This window comes from Aethalodelphis obliquidens, unplaced genomic scaffold (assembly GCF_003676395.1).
Source record: "Aethalodelphis obliquidens isolate GAN/ISIS:26980383/991018 unplaced genomic scaffold, ASM367639v1 scaffold94, whole genome shotgun sequence".
Classification (NCBI taxonomy): domain Eukaryota; kingdom Metazoa; phylum Chordata; class Mammalia; order Artiodactyla; family Delphinidae; genus Aethalodelphis; species Aethalodelphis obliquidens.
The window spans coordinates 4,245,921-4,264,327 of record NW_020838038.1 but is presented as its reverse complement, the minus strand read 5'-3'; the positions used below and the strand labels follow the sequence as shown (position 1 = coordinate 4,264,327).

At 42.7% G+C, this 18,407-nt stretch overlaps 1 long non-coding RNA gene across 2 annotated transcripts in view; it reads right to left on the bottom strand.

Moving 5' to 3' along the window:
• LOC113614341 (uncharacterized) overlaps positions 1 to 16,933 on the bottom strand; it is a 33,436-nt gene extending 16,503 nt beyond the window's left edge. For both annotated transcript variants that reach the window (XR_003430593.1, XR_003430592.1), the window contains exons 1-2: positions 16,770 to 16,933; positions 2,067 to 2,181 (exon numbers count right to left, since the gene is read on the bottom strand). This is a non-coding gene — a long non-coding RNA (uncharacterized LOC113614341). The remainder of the gene's footprint in view (positions 1 to 2,066; positions 2,182 to 16,769) is intronic.
• Between the last annotated feature and the right edge of the window lie 1,474 nt (positions 16,934 to 18,407).

The window sequence follows — 18,407 nt, the reverse complement described above, 5'->3', positions numbered from 1 at the left end:
TTAAATTATCAGAACTCACCTGAGATCTTCAAAAATCAACAAAAACATAATTTTGTGTTCTCTTTCATTTATTCTGGTTCTAAGTGGTCATTTCTAAACGAAAGTATTTAAGTATGCTAACGTCATCTTATAACATCATATTTCAAATGACTACTGTCTCTCCAAAGATGAAATATGAGGAACTCATAATTAGGCTCTCCAAAGTACTACGCTCTGAATCTGTATTACCCTTCTGCTGAACTCCACACTGTTCATTATTCTCTGAGAATATTCTTTTTTCTTGTATGGCCATCACATGCTCTTTCATTTCATGAAGTGTTTCCCTACAATTTTATGCCTAGTTTATTTCTGAGAATATGCATTATTTCTGATTGATATTTATAGACACAAAGACTTCTCTATAATTCCCTGTGAGTTTCAAGAACTTCTTTTTTTTAATACCTAGATTCTGAAGCTCTCCACAAAGCATTACTAAAATTGCATTTACATATGTATCTACATATTAATCACACATTAATGCATTTACAATTGTATTATGATTTATTGCTAATTTCGGAGCATAAATGTAGCTGTCTTATTTACCACCCTCTTGGAAATCACTTTAATATTTGCACTTAGGACTTGAAAGAGAATGGACAAATAAAAACCTGAAGAATACAATTTATATATTTCTCATAAAATTAGGTGATTATCTAACCTTTATCCAGAAGAAGGAAGAGCCCAGATACTCTGTAGGAATGATACTCGAGAATGTGTGGTGTTCCAGCAGGAAACCATCCAGTAATCCATGTGGCAGTGTTTACCTGTGACCAGCTGGGATAAGTGACCTATGCATTCCTTACATGCAACATATCAGGAGTGGAAAAAGGGAATTTGTCAGTTGTGGCAATAAGTATAATGAAGATTTGTAGCAGGTCATGCTCATATATTCAACACAGGTACAATCAAAATTTTGCTCAATTCTGGTAGATCTAAGTCTCTATCTGTTACCTTGTCTTTAACGAGGAAATGTCAGAACTGACTTACAAAAAAAAAGTGTTTTGTTTGTTTGTTTTAATTACAGTCACGGTGAGTAAGACACAGCTCAGAACAGCTAATGTGACTTAGTGATTCTCTCATCAGGAAATACAGGTTCTACTTCCCTGTTTATTCTCCACATCCTGTAGTAAGTTAAGTTTCAATGAAAGATAAATCTACAGGGCGAAAAATAAAAGGAAACTTTCATGTGTTGATAAGATCATTCTGACAGGTTTTACCACGTATGTCAGTGTTTCTGGCGATGGACACAAGCCAGAGCTCCCTACTCTGACATTTTCACCGACGTCATTCCCCTTGATCCTCAATTTGAAAGTGGATAAATATGTTTTCTATGTTTTCTTCTTTAAGAAATTAAATAATGAATGCTTTCTAGACATGATCCTCTAATGATTTTCAGTCAGTGGTCATCAACAGAGGAAAAACACAGAATCTCATACCCACAGAAAGGTGACATTCAGTCAGGTAAGAAAATTCTCCCCGAAATCAGAGTTTCATCTTTAACATGCAATCAGAGGCTTTCACAGGTTCTTTATCACTCTGCACTCAGCCCTACCATATGGGATTGGCTCTAAGAATCTCACATCAGATGACTGACAAATATGTCACAGTACACTGATCTGGTACCAGATCCTGCCTCTCTAATTGCAATATTCTAGGATATTTCCTGGAGCCCTCTACTCTATACAGGTATACTTCCAAGTAGAAACAGAAGCCTTGATTCTCACTGGGACCCCTGCTCTGTCCAAGCAACCTCTCTAGAAATATGATGTTCTAATCTCTCCTGATTAGAACATTTCAAGGTCTCTTCCTGTGCTAATTTACTAAAGGTAAAAGAGAAACAAGAAAAAGCAAATTATGCAGGGAGAAATATATAAGATTCCTTTACTTAATGTATTTATCTGATATACCCAAATATTGAGAAATATAGATTCATTTCATAATGGTCAAGGAAAGAGGAGGAGGAACCTCCATGCCAACAGTATATATAAAATGGAATCAATATTGCATAAGCTCCAGCTTAAGCTTACCTACGAGGTACTAACTCTTCTCATAAAGAAGCAATAACTCTCCATCATTTGAAGCACACTGAGGACTCAAACAGCTGGACACTGAGGGTGTAGTCTCCTTACTAGAATTCTGTACCTGCAACACAGAGCAATGAAATATTCCCAAAGAATTATTAAGGATGAGGTGGGGAGCCGAAATAAGAAAGATGAATTCATAGTCTGCCCTACCATCTGTTCTGCGGGATATTACCACCATCGTGGCCCAATATGACCTTCCCACTTTTCTCTGGGCCTCCCTACTTTCCACCTCCATCCTCTCATTATATCTTACCTACACTTGGAAACGACTCTAGTTTTTCCACTTATCTTTATCAACAAATAATCCAAAGAGCAACTTTGTATATAACACCTTAGAAACCTCAGGTCTGACTCAGTAATACGTGACCTCCAAAGTCCAAAGTTTTCCTAATTCCCTTTATTATTTTTTTTCTAATTTCCATGTACTTACACTCTCTGGACATCCACTGTTCTCAGGTTCGTCTTCCCTGCAAAATCTGTCAACCTAGACATAGACTGAAGTACCACCCTCTAATTATCTCCTAGGGAATCCAGTTTTTAAAAATGCCTCAGCAAGCCTTATGGACTTTGTTAAAGACTCCTTAAGATAACCCATGGGAGATAGCAGTACACCCACAGATATCTATTTAATACACCCTCAGAGTATTTTTTTTCTTTTTTATAAAGTCTCTCCTGTCCAGTGAAGACTCTCAGCTCTTCTTCTTCAACATATGCAGTGTCTCACCCTTCTGATTACTCTCTGCTCTATCCCAGGGTCACTCCCTTTCCTGATATTACATTCTTTCCCTATTTTGTATGTTAGTAAAATCAAATAACATAAAATATAACATGTGAATTATTATAAAGTACACTGTTCAGTGATATTAAATACATTCATATTATTGGGTGATGAACATCACCATTTATCTTTCTAATTCTTTTCTACGTTTAAAAACTGTAACTCTATATCCTTTAAACACAACTTTCCTTTTTGTTCCATAACCACCTGAAAAGCATCATTACCCTCCCAATTTCTATGGTTTTGACCACACTAAGTACCCCATATAATTGAAATAAGTAGTTGTATTGTTATGACTCACTAAAAGTCACAAAAATGGCATTTTGGTAGCTAAATTTCCTCAACATTCATCCATGTTGTAGCATATTCCTAGATCTTTACCTTCTTAACAGTGAACAATATTGTATTATATGGGTATACCACACTTTGTTTATCCAGGAACTAGTGGATGAACACTTTGGTTGCTTTCATATTTTAACTATTGTGATTATTACTGCTATAAATATTGAAGTACAAATATTTCTTTAAGACCCTGATTTCAATTCCTTTGGGTACACCTCATAGTACAATTCCTGGATCATGTAGTAATTCTATTTTTCAATATCTGAAAACTTGCCATACTCTTTTGCAAAGCAGCTGTATCATTCTACATTCCCACTGACAGAGCACAATGCTTCCAACTCCCTCACATCCTCACCAATACTTGTTTTCTGCTTGTGTATGTGTCTGTGTGCTTGTGTGTGTGTGCATGCACACAAATATATAAACATGCATTTAGTGATACGGAGCGTCTATTCAAGTGCTTAGTCATTTGTACATCTTTCTGAAGAACCATCTATTCAAGTCTTTTATCCATTTTTGAACCAGGGTGTTTGCTTTTTGTTGAGTTGTAGGAGTTCTCTGTATATTCTGAATAGAAATCTCTTCTCAGATAGATGGCTTTCAAATATTTTCTCCTATCTTGTGGGTTGCCATTTTATTCTGTTTACATTTCTTTGATACACAGTTTTTTTAAATTATGTACTGCAAATTGTTTATTCTTTTGTTAGCTGTACCTTTGTTGCTCCTTCATTTCACATTGAGGAAAACAGTGCCAAATCCAATGTCATGAAGCTCTTGTCCTGTGTCTTCTTCTAAGACTTTTTATTTTATTAGGTCTTATATTTAGTTTCTTAATACGTTTCCATTAATTTTTGCATATGATGTTAGGTAAGGGTCCATCTTCCTTCTTTTGCATGTTGACAACAAGACTTCTCAGCACCATTTGTTGAAAATACTATCCTTTCTACTTTGAAAAGTCTTGGCAACTTGTCAAAAATCATTTGGCCATATATCAGGGTTTATTTCTGGGTGTTCTATTCTATTTTATTAGCCTTGAATAAGGGAGAAAATAGTATAACCTATCCAGGTTGATGAAGAACATAAAGAAAGACCAGGACTGAGAATTAGGAGGGCAATACAAAACAGCAGGGAGTAAAAGACAGTGTGAGAGAAGAGCTTGTATTTGCATGTTCATGGAAATATGATCATGTTTAACCACTAAATGTTTGAACAATACGGTAAATGTGCTAGCAAGAAATATAACACTTACCCATCTCTGGGAAATATACTATGGGCATAAAGATAAAATACACACAAATATATTAAAAAGGGAAGGGTTTTCATGGTGTGAGAATATGGTGGGATTTGAAATACAATTTACTTCTGTTCTACCATTGTCTCTAAAATTTATCAAAGTGTATATACAAGCAATTCCAATTCTGGTAATGTGCTTGACAGGTTTATATATGAACTTCAGCAGACCAGTAAATGTACATTCATAGGAGGACTGTTCCCTAATCCAGAAAACACAACACAAAGACTGGAAAGACTAGAGTTCACTTTGTCAACACACATACAGATGCAGTGATGGTGAACGGTCCAAAAACAGAAGGTGAGCATGGGTGCAAGAGGTTAATCCCCAGGCTGGGGTCGGGTGCAGAGTTTGAGGGTAACACAGGTAGAAAAGGCTTTTGTCCTATCCTGGATTTTTGAGGTATGGAAATTCACAGATCACTACCTTCATTTCAAAATGAATGAATTCACTATTCAATTTTTTAAAACAGGAGAAGTAAACATGAGTGATAATAAATTTCAAACTGTCGCTAATCAAATAAGATACTAAGAAAAATTAAATAATATGATTTAAGAATGAAGTGGAGAGATTGTCCAAGATGGGAGCATTCAAACACCCAGAGCTTGATGCCTCTCATGGGCACACCAAAGTCACAATTGTTTACAGAACAGCAATTGATGAAAAAGGCCGGGACCTAACATAAAAGATGTTTTAGAGCTAAAGATATAAGGAAGGCACCTCGGCAAGACAAGAAGGAAGGGCAAAATCTCAACAGAGTCAAGACCCATACCACCAGGTGGGTGGCCCACAAATGGGAGAATAATTACAATTTCTGAGGTGCTCCCAGGTAGCAAGGGGTATGAACAGAACATCAGGCTCCCAAGCCCAGGGATCCTGTGCTGGAAAGAAGGGTTCCTAGAAAGTTGGGCTTTGAAGACCAGTAGTGCTTATTTTCCAGAGAGCCAGAGGGTTGTGGGAAATAGAGATTCCACACTTAAAAGATGCTCACAGGGCTTCCCGGGTGGCGCAGTGGTTGAGAGTCCGCCTGCCGATGCAGGGGACACGGGTTCGTGCCCCGGTCCGGGAGGATCCCACATGCCATGGGGCAGCTGGGCCTGTGAGCCACGGCTGCTGAGCCTGCGCGTCACGAGCCTGTGCTCCACAACAGAAGAGACCACAACAGTGAGAGGCCCGCGTACCGCAAAAAAAAAGAAAAAAAGATGCTCACAAAATCCCACATGACCCGATAATCAGAACAGAAGCAGTCATTTGAAAGGATCCTGGGTCACACCTACCTCCTGATCTTGGAGAGTCTCCCAGGGAGGCAAGAGGCAACTACAGCACAGCCTCAGGGACATAGACACTGGCAGCAGCCATCTGGGGGAGCTCCTTCTACCTCGTGGCCACTGGTACCAGCAAGCATAATTTCCGAATCCTCCCTCTATCTTTTTAGCCTCAGGACCTAACCCTACCCATTTCCACCAGACCATAGACACAAGTACTAGGATGCTGCAGGCCAAGCAACTAACTGAGCAGGGGCATAGCCCCAACCACCAGCAAACAGGCTGCCTTCAGACGCTCTCAATGCACAGCTGCCCCTGGACATGGTCCGAGCCACCAAAAGCCCCAGGACCAGCCTCCACACCTCAGTGGGCAGGCACCAGCCCCAGAGTCCCTGGCCCCTCTGACCAGTGAGCCTGCTCTGGACTTGGAATCTGCCTCACCGTTGGCAGGTGATTACTGCACAGGGACTGGATGGAGCTTGGACCTACCCAACAGCAAACCTGTTCTAGCAGTGGGATCAGCCTCCTACACCAACAGGCACGCACCAGCTCCAGGAATACCACAGCCCAGCAGCCTGTGTGACCAGAACACTCACCTGCAGGCCAGAAGCAGCCATGGACTCAGCTGGGTCCTGACCCTGCCCATCAGAATGCCAAGACAAGACTCGGGATACCGAAGACCCTGCAGATAGCTGTGTCAGGGACAGTGATCCAACACCAACACTGCAACTCCTGGGCCCTGCAGCCAGAACTCAGGACCTGTGTCTTCCTCCCAGTAGCCGTCATAGCCGCAGCACCAGTGACTGGGAACTAGTCCTGATATCACCTGGACTGCAATTCTACCCATAAGTGATCCAGCACTAGATTTGGTGTCCCCCAGCGCTGTGCAGCCAGCTGCCTTATGATTTAGCCTCACCAAGCAGCACAGACAGCCTCCATACAAGGCAGAACCAGGCAAACAAGCACTCTGGGGGCAGCCAAGCCTACCAGACCACCCACAGTAGTCAGCCCACCACAACAGAAGAGCCCAAGCAGTCCACATAGGGGGTACACCTGGAACATATAATTCTAGTGACCAGGGGACAGTGGGCCACTGGGACACATAGGACCTCTCCTACAAAAGGCCACTTCTCCAAAGTCAGGAAATGTAACGAACCTACTACATACATAGCAATAAAAACAGTAAGTTAAGAAAAATGAGGTGACACAGAAACACGATCCAAATGAAGGAACAAGAAAAGAACTCAGAAGAAGATCTAAGTGAAGTGGAGATAGGCAATCTCCTCAACAAAGAGTTCAAGGTAATCACTATAAAGATGATCAAAGAACTCAGGAGAAGAACTGACAACCAGAGCAAGAAGTTAATTTTTTTAAAAAAAAAGAGACCATTAAAGAACAACAAAACAGAGGTGAGGAATACAATAACTGAAATGGAAATTACACTAAAAGAAAACTACTGTAGACTAAATGATACAGAGGAATGAATCAGAAAACTGAAGGACAGAGTACTGGCAATCACTGAAGATGAACGGTAAAACAGTAGATTAAAATGAAATGAGGAAAGTTGAACAGACTTGTGAAACAACATCAAGTGTACTAATATTTGCATTATACTGGTCCCAGAAGCAAAAAGGAAAGAGAAAGCAGTGTAGAACATACCTGAAGACATAAAAGCTGAAAACTTTCCTAACCTGGGAAAGAAAACAGACATCCAAGTCCAGTAAACACAGTAAGGCCAAAACAGGATCAACCCAAAGAGGACCACACCAAGACTCACTGTAATTAAAATGGCAAAAAAATAAAGATAAAAAGACACTATTAAACGGAGCAAAGGAAAAGCAACAAGTTACAAACATGGGAACTTGCATAAAGTTATCAGCTGACTTCTCAGGATAACCTCTGCATGCCAGAAGGGAGTGGCATGGTATATTTAAAGTCATGAAAGGGGAAAATCTATAACCAAAAATACTCTATGCAACAAGTCTCTCCTTCAGATTTGATGGTGAGATCTAAAGTTTTACAGAGAAGCAAAACTAAAAGAGATCAGCATCGCCAAACCAGCTTTATGAGAAATCTTAAAGGAGATTTTCTCAGTGAAAAAGAAAAGGCCACGACTGAAACATAAAAATTAGGAAAGGAAACTTACTAAAGGAAAAACCTCATTGGATAAGACAAATATTCAACAAAGGCAGTAAATCAACCATGTACACAGCTAGTAGGAAGGATGAAAGAAAACACTAATAAAATCATCTATATTCACAATAAGAAGTTAAGGGACACACAAAACAAGTAGATGTAAAATATAAGGTCAAATTCAGTAACTGTGGGGGAGGAGAGTAACAATGCAGAGTTGTTAGTGTCCATGTGAAATTAAGAGCTCAGCAACTTAAATAATCACACACACACACACAACTGAAAGAAATCCAAACATAATATTAAAGATAGTCCCCACATCACAGATGAAGAGAATAAAAGGGGAAGAAAGGAACACTGAAGAAATTAAAGAGGGATTCTAAAAATACCCACGACAAATGAAAATGAACACACAATGATCCGAAATCTATGGGACACAGCCAGTGCAGTTCACAGGGGGAAGTTAAGTGATACAAGCTTATTCTTAGGAAACAAGAAAAATATCAAATAAACAACCTAACATTACACCTGAAGGAATTAGAAAAAGAAGAAAAAACAAAACTCAAAGCTGTCAGAAAGAAAAAAATTAAGAAAACAATACCATATGCAATCACACCAAAAAGAATAAGATACCTAGGAACAAACACACCTAAGCAGGTAAAAGTCATGTACTCAGAAATCTATCAGCCATTGGTGAAAGAAGTTGAAGGCAACAGAAAAAGATGGGAAAATATAGCAGGTGCATGGACTGGAAGAATTAATACTGTTAAAATAACCACACTACCAAAGACAATCTACAGATTTAATGCAATCCCTCTCATAATACTAAAGCGTTTTCACAGAACTTGAAAAAGTAATTTTAAAATTTGTATAGAAACACAAAGACCCCAAATAGCCAAACAATCTTGAGAAAGAACAGAGCTGGAGGCATCACGCACCTTGACTTCAGATTATACTGCAAAGCGACAGTAATCAAAGAGAATCGGACCGGAGCAAGAACAGACACAAAGATCACTGGAATAGGATAGAGATCCCAGAAAGAAGCCCACACACTTATATTTAATTGATTTATGACAAAGTAGGCAATATGGAGAAAAAACTGTCTCTTCAATCAGTGGTACTGGGAAAACTGGTCAGCTACGTGGAAAAGAAAAAAATTAGAGTATTTTAGCACACCATATATAAAATAAACGCAAAACTGAATAAAGACCTAAATGTAGGACCATAAAACCCCTAGAGGAAAATACAGAACATTCTTCAGCATAAATGATAGCAACAGTTTTAGGTTCAGTCTACTAAGGCAAATGAAACAAAAGCAAAAATAAACAAATGGGACTTCACTACACTTAAAAGATTTTGCACAGCAAAGGAAACCAAAGACAAAATGAAAAGACAACCTGCTGAAGGAGACAATATTTGCACATAAGAGGTTAACACCAAAAAGATGACCAAGCAAGGGTTCATATCTCAACTACAGAAATAGCACATACAACTCAATATCAGAACAACACCCAAAATCTTTTTTTAAAAAATGAGAACACCTAAATAGACATTTTTCCAAGGAAAAAATAGAGACAGCCAGAACTCACAAAGATGCTAAACATAGCTAATCGGCAATAAAATGCAAACCAAAACAATGAGATATATCACCTCAGTCTTGTCAGAATGGCTGTCATCAAAAAGGTCACAAATAACAAATGTTAGTGAGGATGTGGAGAAAGGGAAACTCTTGTACGCTCTTGATGTGAATGTGAAGTAGTGCAGCTACTGTGGAAAGAAGAATGGAGGTTCCACAAAAAACTAAAAATAGAACTACCATAACATCCAGCAATTTCACTCTTGGGTATATCAGAAGAAAACAAAAACACTATTTCAAAAAAATAACTGCACACCAATGTTCATAACAGTGTTATTTGCCATAGCCGAGATATAGAGTCAAACTAAGTGGTCATCAATAGGTTAGGGGATAAAAAAGATTTTTTATGATGACTTCAGCAAAAAATGAAATTTGCAAGAACATGGATGGACTTGGAGGGTATTATGCTTAGCAAAATAAGCCACAGAGAAAACAAGCCTGGTAGGTTATCACTTACACGTGGCATCTAAAAAACTGAATACAACAACAAAAACAACAAAACAGACTCACACATTAAAGAAAAAACTAGTGGTTACCAGCAGGGAGACACAGGGTGGAGGAGCAAAATAGTGATAGGTGATTCTGAGGAAAAATCCACTATGTATAAAATCAATAATCTACAGTGACGTACTGTATAGCATGGGGAATAGAGCCACTCTTTTATAATAAGTATAAATGGAGAACAACCTAAACATTTATGAATCACTATGTTGTATCTCTGAAACTAATATAATAATGTAAATTAACTATAGATCAATAAAATATAAAGTAAGAAACAATAAAGGGGAGACACTGATTATTAGATAGAAATCAATTAAATAAACACAAGTTTTGGAAATCAAGGAATTAAAAAACAACATGTAAGACACAACATTGGCATTTAAAGTGTACGATCTATTCATTTAAGTGGTGAAAAATGGTACCCATTCTCACAATTTTGTGTATCTAGGATAAATTATTATCTACAAAAATATGTTAACAAATATTCACTCAAAAAGAAAGAGAAAATTTGGATTAACCCATTTTAGTATACAAATTTAATATCAAAGTCTCTATGTAACATTGATTTGAATAAGTTCTGTTAGCCACTTCTAATTTCTTTGTGATGTAAAATCTTTTAAAGCATAAAAATCAGCCTTTCTACATTATTCCATTAGACATAGATAGAAGTTAAAAGTAATGAGAAGACAGAACAATCAACCAGGAAGGTGAATTTACTGAGAAACAGTCACTCGTTCTCCCTCCTCCTTTTCTTTTCCTCCTTTTCCAGGTCTCTTTCGGTTCCAATCAAGAGAAGTCTTGAGAATTCTGAGAATATTTCTTTGAGGGCTTCAAATCACCATACCTACATCCTCTGCCACAACTACACACACGGGAACAAAAATAAACCTCTGCTATCTACTCATGTAGGAGGGATTCGTGCAAAACAAACTCCTACATGGAGACCAAGAGGTGAGTTTTCTACCTGTTCTTCATAATGTCCTTCCATTATAGTAAATCCCACACATTACGAGGCAGAAGGGGTTATGTGAACTCTTCCTTGAAGTCAAAAAACTTGCATTCATTTCAAGTACCTGGTGATCATAGGGTACAGCCAGGGAAGGTGCCATCCCCCTTGGGGGGAGGGCGGTGAATGGGCTCCCGCAACCATGCACCTCCTGATGTACAGATTCTGGAGAAACAAAGGGCGGTCACACCGCAGACAGCCTGTCAGGCTGTCGGGCCACTGGGCAACCCCACCAGCCTGGAAGTGCCCCATCAGTTGCTGACAGCAAAACTCTGTCCCCCCTGTGAAGCCAGGCAATTTGGGCCAGAGAGTCAGAGGAGACGGGTAATCAACTCCTCCTCTCTGCTCACCTCCTTGGGGTTACAGCAACCCCATCCCCAATCCCAACTCTGATCCTGGAGTGCCAAAGTGGGAGTGCAGGTGGGCTCTGCCGGTGCTTCAGCGCCCTCTGGGAAGCCCCCTAGTTTGAATATGATTTGAGTTTGATCCTGTGAAACCATCAGAATCTCCCACCAGAGATAAATTAGGAGATTCTGGCCTTTATTAGCACGCACGGTGAACACGGTTGTCCCGGCTGTATTTTCCAGCCCTCCTATTTTACCCACCTACTTTTAACCACCTTCCTCCCTGTGAGTACCTTTGACCAACCCTGAGCTCAGACTCCTGACCTATTACAGTGACTTTCTCAGTCTTTCTTTAAAAATGGACAGGTAGGGCTTCCCTGGTGGCGCAGTGGTTGAGAGTCCGCCTGCCGACGCGGGTTCATGCCCGGTCTGGGAAGATCCCACATGCCGCGGAGCAGCTGGGCCCGTGAGCTATGGCCGCTGAGCCTGCGCGTCCAGAGCCTGTGCTCCGCAACGGGAGAGGCTGCAACAGTGAGAGGCCCGCTTAACACACACACACACACACACACACACACACACACACACACACACAGGACAGGTAATAAAATGAATTTAACCTAGAAGCAGCAGCTCAGTAACGGAAATAAAACCATCAGAAGTTATCTCATCACAGCTACAGCCATCCAGGGCTCTGTCTTATCTGCTGGGGCACAAGAATGGGACCTTCCTAAACTTGAAGGGCATCCAAACAAATAAGTAAAGGTGTCGCTCACCTCTGGCTCTTGGAGGGATTGCTAGGCAGTCTACCCAGGGTATACTAACTGCAAAACACTGTCATGGTTTTGAAACACCTATGTTCCAGGAAAGCTTTTTGGGGTGCATGGGGAAGGTTTCTTTTTGACATCAAGCAAAAAATAAATCACCAAGCTCTTTGAGCACAGGGGTTCTTAAGAGGGAAGTAGAAAGAAGGAATGGACAGAAAAGACGATCTCCTCTGAGGTGAAGGTAGTTTTCCCAAAAGAGTAGGATTTAGGCTCAGTTTAAGGAGAAAACTTTTAAATAGCTGGGACAGCTCCAAACTGCAGTTTAGGGAACGAGAGCTTCAAAAGAACAGTGCTTTAAAAGTCCTGGCATTGCAGCAAGAGGATGAAGAGTTGGTTTTGCATAGTTTTGAACACAGGAGTAAAGAAGCAGAGGCATCTCTGACTAAAAGGCCCAGAGATCCTATGGCATCAATGGGTCAGTTGCAGGAGGCAGGGGTTGTGGGGGGCGATATTTCTCTCTCAACGTTTCCCAGGGCAGCCACCCCTCCCTACCCCACCCCCCTACTCCCTTCACCCTTCCTCCCTCCACTGTTGGGTCCCCAGGGACAGCACTTCTTAAGCTGGAGCACTCAGGCACCATCTCTGCAGTCTGGATTCTTCCTGGAGCCTGGCAAGTTCTGGGACAGAAAGCCAGGTCTGCAAGGCCGCTGGGGTGCAGTCGGACCTGGAGGCCTGGAGGGGAACTGGAGTCCTGTAGCCCACCCACGTCTTTGAAGCCGAGGGAGGAACACGTCCTCCTAACAGTACTTGGCTCCTAACAGTCTCATGGCTCAGCGTGCTCCCCACCCGATGGTGATCCATAATCACTTGAGGCAGCAAGGCCCCCTCGATTCCGCCTTAAGGGTCTTCGCACATATGTGAGAGCGCAGGCCCCAGATCTCTTTAGTCAGCTGAGGCCAGTGCTGCCAGGGTCCCTCCAGTCCCATCCCCCAGCCCCTCCCTCTGGGACTGTATCTAATAGAAGAAAGAGCACAGAGGAATTGGATGAATCAAGGGACCTGGGAGCCTGGGTATGAGTTTGAAGACCGAGAACCTAAGGCACAATTACATATTATTGGAGACTCTTGTGGGGTGTGTGGGGGGAGGTTTGGAGGCTGAGAGGCTGAGTCGACCTGGTGAGTGCAGCCCCAGGACACCACACAGCCCCGCCCCCCTTTCCTTGCCATCAGACAAGGGGTGCCGCAACTCCAGCCGGGACTCTGCACTTCCCCGTCCCTGATTCTCCTCCAGAAGAGCAGGCGGCCCCCCTCTGAGGGCAGCAGCAAGACAACGCACCAAGTCCCCCTGCACTAAGGCGCTACTGGAAGCTCTTCCTGAACAGCAGTGCTGGCTTGGAGCGAACCCGTGCACCGCCAAAGTTGGTCTCGTCCTGCAGCTGAGGGACGCAGGCTTTAAGTCAGCTGCCCTGGCTTTAAATCAATCAGCCTCCCCCTTTAAGTCAGGTGACCCGAGTTTAAATCACTGTCTGCCCCTCAAGACTGCAACTTCAAAAGTTGGGAACTTCACTTCGATCCCAGCAGCTCACATAGCTGAACGCACACTGCAGTCACCCCCAAGCCTGGCTTAGAGGCAGGATATAAGGTAAGGGGATGGGCGTGCACTCATGGTGATGAGGGTGTACTTCATGTACCAGAAGGGTCTAGGTACTCTGGGGTACAGCGAGCAGTGCACGATACAGCACCTCCCTGGCAAAGCTGTTGATGCACAGGGAGAGCAGGCACACCCAGGCATGCAGAGGTTCCAGGGCGGGAGCTGGGGCACAGCCAGCCGGGATGGTGTGAAAGCAGAGGATCTGAGCCTTCTTGAGAAAGACAGACACAGAGGATGGATGAGAAGCAAAGACCAGATGAAATACGGATTTGAAAAACACACCCTGCTCTTGAAATTGGGGTGGGGAGGCACCCCAGATTTGAGTCTTCTTACTCCCCAGTACCTAGTGCTTTGGCCTTTGCCCAATTACTTATAAAATTACTGATAACATCTAACCCATAGAATACTGCATTTGTAGTGGTATTGCGTGTTAATGTTTCTATAGTGGAATAATCTTTTCTACAAGAAAAATGTACACTATCTGAAATAAATTAAAACCCCTCTTTATAAAGTACTATATCGGACTTCCCTGGTGGCACAGTGGTTAAGAATCTGCCTGCCAACGCAGGGGACATGGGTTTGAGCCCTGGTCAGGGAAGCTCCCACATGCCGCGGAGCAGCTATGCCCATGCACCACAACTACTGAGCCTGAAGGCCACAACTACTGAAGCCCGTGCGCCTAGAGCCGGTGCTCCACAACAAGCGCAACAAGAGAAGCCACCGCAATGAGAAGCCCACGCACCGCAACAAAGAGTAGCCCCCGCTCGCCACAACTAGAGAAAGCCCGCGCATAGCAACGAAGACCCAACACAGCCAAAAATTAATTAATTAATTAATTAATTGTTTTTAAAAAGTACTATATCCTTCTGTACAACTTCTCTGGGAAGAACAGAGAGATGGCGTGGGAGAGTGAGAAAGACCAATATTTAGTGCACATCTCTCATGCAGGTGCTCTGCTGGCTCAGATACATTTATCCCCACTTTACAAAGGAGGAAATAAGCTCAGAGAGGTTTAGTAATTTTCCCAAAGCCAAACAGCTATTGAGTGGCAGAACCAAGATCTGAACCAAGTCTGTTACCTTGAAAGCCTAAGTCCTCATCACAACAAAACTCAATTAATATTTACATTTATAGAATTACATTGCAAACTGGGGAGTTCTTGGCACAATCCTGAATAAGAGTGAGAAAGAAAGAAACAGCATTGTTCCTGCAGTCAACCAAAATTTTTGGAGCAGCTGCTAGATACCTGGCCCTTTTTGGGGTTCAGCAGTGATCACGACAGGAAGAGTCCTGCTTTCATGAACCATGTAGTGGGGAGGAGAGACGGGTGCAACTTGGGTGAGGGATTTCACCTTGCTGGGCCTCTGTTTTCTCATCTGGAAAATGGGACAGGTGTTCCTCATTTTGTGGGATTGTCCAGCCCTCACATTCTCTGATTCCATAAGAAGCATTTGTTTTCCTGTTTCTTTAAAATTCATTCAGGCCATGAGCCGTGATGAATGTTGTTAGCTGCTCCCCAAATCACACTATTCCCACCCTTTTCCTGTGATCAGGTCTTTCCTGAAACATGACTCACAATCAGTCAAGTCACAGAACCTAAGCGGCAACCAGCAGAAAAATTCCAACCCTTGCTTCTCAGGAGCTCTGCGGTCTACCTGCCAGGTAAACTTAACTCACCTGGCACAAGGTGGCCATCCCTGGTTTCACAACAACATGATCTCAGGCACAAACCTCCTTGTTTTTCCATTTTGTCTTTAAGTTACTTGTTGAAACAACTGTACAAATATGACAAAGATATAAAATCAGGCATCTTCTGCCCCCAGTGCCTACTAATAAATGATTTTCTGCCACTTTAATGATAAAGGTAGAACATTTCAACATTCTGCTGCCCTTATTATTTGTCATTTTTGTTGATATTTCTATTGAACACATCTTTCAATATTTTAACAATGGAACATTTATTTAGGTTGTTCCTGATCCAGCCTTCAGTGGTAAAGGTTTTGTTGTTATATTTCTACTATGTTTCCTTTAAAAATCATTATCCTATTTAAATGGATTAAGTCAATTCTATAGGCATTTATTTTATGATTTTGATGAAATTAATACATAGAGGGCAGTAGTACAAGTTGATTGGACTTGAGAACCTCTATTAGCACAGTTAAGTATAAATATTACCTATATGTAAACCAAAGTACATGCTGAGTGAGATTCTCTGACACTTTTTCACTCTCTGCCCCTCGAGCCTGTGAGAAATGGAATATTTCTTGCCATCTCAGTAAACAAAGGACGTCCCAGTCGTCAGCACTTGCAGCCCTCCAGTGTGAGCCGCGGGCCCTACGGAACTCAGGATATGCAAATACAGAATGCAGGCCCCAGAGAGCTGAGGTGCAAATGAAAGGAAGGATTTCAGTGAGCCCAGACTCTGGCATCTTCGCATACAAAGAAAAGCGCTACATTCCTCACGTTGGGAGAGCTGGTTTTCCTTAGTTAAAAATCACCTTTTGATGTTCCCCATTACCTGCGCCAGGCCCCTGCCCGGGCCCCCCCCCCCCCCCCCCCACGGTACTTTAGCTCAGGAAAGAAGGAGCGCAGAGGGACTTGGCTGAATAAGGGGCCTGCGAGCCTCGGGAGGAGATTTCAGCCGCTTTCCCCGCAGTCGGGAGGAGGGGCGCTGACGCTGCAGCCGGACCCTGCGCCTCCCTTGCCCCGTTTCCCCTCAGGACGCTCAGGCCGACCCCCTCCCCACGCCCCCCAGGCCCCGCGAGCCAGGCCGAGGGCAGGGGGGAGAGGAGGGACCGAAGTTCCCCGGGACCAGACACTGGGGGCCGCTCTTTCTGCACAGCAGCGGCGGGTGGCAGCGAACCCCTGCCCCTCAGAAGCTGGTCTTGCGCTGCCGCCCGGGCACCGGACCAGGCGGAGGGTCGACGCCCACTTACCCGTCCCGCCGTCCCCACGACTGTCGTGGCTTCGGCCGCCGGGGCCCCTCCAGAGCTGGTAGCCTCAGTGAGGCCGCCCTCCCCTCGGCCTCCGAGGCAGTTCCGCGACGGCGGAGGGAAGAGACCCCGAGCCGGCAGTTCAAGCTCGGAGTTCAAGCTCTACGGAAACGCGGGCTCCGTTCTAGGCGCAGGGGGTGGGACCGCTCTGCCCCGAGGCCTTCTGGGAGGGAGGGGGCGGCGGGGGAAGAAGCCGCCAGGAGCGCAGGGCCCCAACGGGGGTCCTGGATGGGCGGCCCGGCCTGGGGGCCCCGCCCACTGTGACCGCAACCCAGGCCTTTTTCCTGGAATCCTACACAAAACATTTAGAAAGATACACGGTCTAGAGTAAATATTCACAAATGATTGTTGCTGCTGTGCTTCGTATTCTATTAAAGGTGTAAAATCCATAAAACACTTTAAGTTCAAAGTTAACTATGAATTTTTACCTGACCTTATTATGTCTCTGTTATTCCCAATTGTGGTTAATGAATCAGAGACTGTGGCATCACTAGTTAAAAATGAGCTTCCTAAAAAAATAGAACTCAGACCCACCGGACCTACTGAATCACAATCTGCACTTTTACAATCTCCCCAGTGTACTTGTGTACCCATGGATAGTTGAAAGGCTCATTTCTACCTCGACATGTCTTTTCTGTCTGAGAAATACACACATTTTATCCAGTTTGATATAAATAAAACAATCAAATATGCATATGCCTGTGTTGAAACCATCATTTTATCATTTCTTTTCCAGATAAGTATAGTCTCTATACTGGTTTTGTGGATCACATGCCATACTCTTTTCTTGTAGTTAGAAATAAGATAGAGAAACTTACTTTGTAAAAAAAAAAAAAATATATATATATATATATATATATATGTAGATAATTGAAGACACTCTTCTAAATTAAAACCAGTTCTCTTAACTTGCTGTTTTCTTCTTGGGTCACATCATGAACTCTTCCCGTGGCCACATGGCATGTGTACTTTTAATTTCAGGGACTGCTGACATACCAGGATATGGCCATAGGTTTCTCTCAAGAGGAGAGAGAATGCCTGGCCCAAGATCAATGGGAATTGTACAGGGATGTGATGTTGGAGAAGTATAGGAACCTGCTCTCCTTGGGTGAGGATACCTTCCTTCCAGAATTCCTTATCCACCCACAGGATAAGCTACAGAACCCATAAGCTACATATGCATCCAACAAATATTTCCTAAAACAATCCAGCACATCAATACTACTTATAATGGCTATTATCATTAATCTAATATACTCTGGTCAAAGAACACAAAGAATAACAAAAATCTTTAATCCAGCAGCATCCACCCTCATGAAAATCGCTCTTGTCACAAAAGTAGGACTTTCCCCATTTCACTTCTGAGCGTCTGAAGTAACACAAGGCATTCCATGAACAACAGGCCTGACGCTATTTACATGACAAAAGTGCACCCCTATCAGTTTTATACCACATGTCACCATCCATCAACCTAAATATACTATTAATCATAGTGATATTATAAATCATAGCTGGAGGCTGAGGCAGACTGAGCCATACTCACCTGGAGAAAATTACACCCTCCTCATCAATTGCCCATAT